General features: G+C 32.5%; 1 long non-coding RNA gene across 1 annotated transcript; it reads left to right on the top strand.

The window, feature by feature from the left end:
- The first annotated feature begins 1,938 nt into the window (after positions 1-1,938).
- On the top strand, positions 1,939-2,910 carry LOC114296416 (uncharacterized). Its single transcript, XR_014335231.1, has 2 exons — positions 1,939-2,012; positions 2,441-2,910. It is a non-coding gene; the product is annotated as an uncharacterized LOC114296416 (long non-coding RNA).
- The last annotated feature ends 289 nt before the right edge of the window (positions 2,911-3,199 follow it).

The raw sequence follows: 3,199 nt of genomic DNA, 5'->3' as shown, positions 1-3,199 counted from the left end.
TAATCAAAAATTGATGAATGAATATTCTTAAATAACCATGACAGTTAGTGAACTCCAGTTGAAATTTCCTCTCAAAATCTTCCCCAAAACACATTAGCACAGTCTCCATAATTCTTTATGATAGCTTTGGGGGCTTTATTACTTTGAGAGAGGTCAATAGTCTGCTTTTTTATAAAACTTGTCTATATATGTGGTGTGGGACTGAAAACAGCTTTGGGGGCTTTATGACTTTGAGAGAGGTTAATGGTCTGCTTTTTACACCACCTTTTGTCTAGCAGAGAGCCAACTATAGCATAGAAGGCAAAAGTAATAATGGGATTTGTAATTGAGTTGGTTTAGTTGACATACAATTGTTGATACATTGTCATTTTGTTTCTTATTGCTGAAAAAAAAGTACCATGTCTAAGAGGCGTGCTAGAGCAAAGATGGTTGACTTTACGTTAGTTGGTTGGAGAAATCTCTTAGAGATGTGTATTTAATTAATTGACACTTTTAATTCATCTTCTTCTGTAAATTGACCTTGAGAATCTTCAGTCTTGTAATCCATACCAGAGAAGCTGGGTAGAACTAGACTAATTTTAGGAGTTCACTTGCAGTTGATTATGGTTTAATGTTTGCTTCACTGTCAAAAATCAATTATGAAAGTGCAAACTTCTAGATCTAAATGACTGACACTTTGTGTCGGAGTCACATTGGATTTCATTATCATATACCCAGATGTTGTTGGTTTTTGGGTTGGTCACAATGCATGCTAGATTCTGGTAAGATCAAGGAGCCAAATTGATCTATAAATTGGTGGTTTATTTATGGGTTAGTTGTTCAGACAGAGTTTCTATGCAATGATGTCAATTGGAAGTATCTATTTTGCTTAGCTGATTATGTTTATTAAGGAACAACAAATCATGGATTGCAAACACTTAAAAGGGAGAGAGTTGTTTTTGTAAATTCTCAGATCAACTAGTCATTGAGGTGCGATGAGTGTGCTATTTAAAACACATTTCCCTGTTGTAGTTTAAAAAACATGTAAGGTGGAACTGATAGGAATCTAACTATTTTTAAGTAATGAACCACTTGGCCAGGTACCTCTGCTGAAGTAGTTCAGATAACAGTTAAACAAATCCACCAATCAAATTTCTTAGTCTTTTATAGATGTTGGATGTTGGATGTTGGGGAAAGAAGGGTTATTACACATTTCATTGCTCATTGGTTATTCTATAATGCATGATTTCTTCTCTGCCTAATGCCTTGAACTAGATTATGAAAAACTTGTAACAAATTGTCTTAATTGGATGACATCAATATCAATATTACATATTCACACTACATCCTACCAAAAAAGTTGTGCTCTTAAGCCTGCGTTTGGTTGTGTTTTGTAAATGTGATTTGAGAGTATGAGTTGTATTTTGAGTTTGTGTGTTGTAGAATTATGATTTGAGTGTAGAAAATTTGTTTGGTAAAGAGTTTTGAAAATAATTTTGGAAAAGAGGTTTGATTTGAGTGGGGAATTGTTGATGTGACAATTGATATGTGATACAAAAATTTACAACTCATAACTAAACATACAACTCAAAATTATTTTAAAGCACATAAAAAATTTAAAAAATTTCAGAAAATATTTTTCCCGATTATGTAAATCAATTGCAAAAAAAAAAAAAAAAAAAAAAAAATCTGGAATTCAGAGGACATTCGGGTGGATGTCCTTGGGTGGTCTTCCAAGTGGACATCCCCAAGGCATAAATTTTTTTTTAAAAAAAAGGAACAATACGTCTGATATTGCAGAGTAACACAGATGTTCTGTGCAGAGTTCTCAAAACAGCATTTGAGAATCACAACCAAACACAATGCTTGAATTAAGATGTAGAATTGTGATTTGAAATCACAACCAAACACAGCCAAGTTTCTTATTTTTTGACTTGGATTTGGCTTTTGTCTGCAGGTCTCAAAAATTCCAAGGATGCACGTAATGGAGGGGCTCAAACTGATTTAATTGTTGGAACAACTGCACAACCAAAGTGCGTAAGCTTTTATTTTGTGTTGATTCTAGGTAGTCTTGCAGGGATAACTATGGTTCTATCATTTCATATATTCCCTATCAAAATTTTCTTATATAACTCATGTCTTTGCTATCAATTTTTATTAGCCACCATTTCAGTTACTCTTAGAGGTCAATTCTTTAATTAGCCTTTACATAAACTAGCATCGACATTAATTACATAACCCAGTGAAAATTTGTGAAATAAGCTGCATGACGCTTGAGTGCGTAAAACATGACTGTAGGAATGAGATATTGTTAAATATTGGAACCCAAAGGCAAGGCATACTGAGCCCTTGCCCTTTTTTCAAGTTTTATGTACCTGGTAGTTAGCAGTAGAGCCATAATTATGTCCACACTGAAACCTTTTCTATGGAACTGATTTGGTGCTTATGCATTTTTCAACAGACTTGATGTTGGTTTTTCCGGGAAAAGCACTGCTGTTGTTTCTACTGGCTGTTCATCTAAAAGGTTCTTGTCTTCCTTCTTTAGAGGATGGGTCATGGGTGTTATATCTCAGTTAAAGGATGGCCATTTCTACTTGGAAGACGTCACTAGAGCAGTTGAAATCAATTTGTCTAATGCAATATCCTCTACTTGTTTATATTTTTCCCTTTCGAAAGACTTATTGTTTGTTTTGAATGCTTGGATTTGGGCTGCCCTATAATCTCCAAAAGCGAAAGTTCTCATTGTAGGCCTTTTTAAATAATGGAAAATAATGGTGAATTTTAGATTTTATTTTATTATTATTATTTTTTTTTAGGATTTGAGTGAATTTTATAATTTAAATATGCTTTTATGAACATGTATAGTTTATTTATTCTTTGTAAAATATTGAATTTGATGGTTTGATCAATTTTTATTTTTATTTTTTGTTATGATGTTTTTGTGAATGGAATGTAAATAATCAGCTCTTAGAGAGTGAGAGACGGCACCACCGTCGGAAAAAATAGAAAATTTTAATATTTTTATTAATTTTGTTATAGGTTTTACTTTTTGCGACGACATTATACTGTCACAAAAAATAGAAATTTTATTATTTAAAATAAAAATTTTATTATTTTTTAATATTTTTTGCGACGGCATTACACTGTCGCAAAAAATAGAAAATTTCATATTTTTTTATACTTTTTGCGACGGCACCACACCGTCGCAAAAAATAGTGTT

The sequence above is a fragment of the Camellia sinensis genome, chromosome 7 (genome assembly GCF_055761805.1).
Source record: "Camellia sinensis isolate YWXY chromosome 7, ASM5576180v1, whole genome shotgun sequence".
NCBI lineage: Eukaryota > Viridiplantae > Streptophyta > Magnoliopsida > Ericales > Theaceae > Camellia > Camellia sinensis.
Note: the sequence above shows the minus strand (reverse complement) of the source record. Positions and strands in the feature narration are given on the sequence as shown.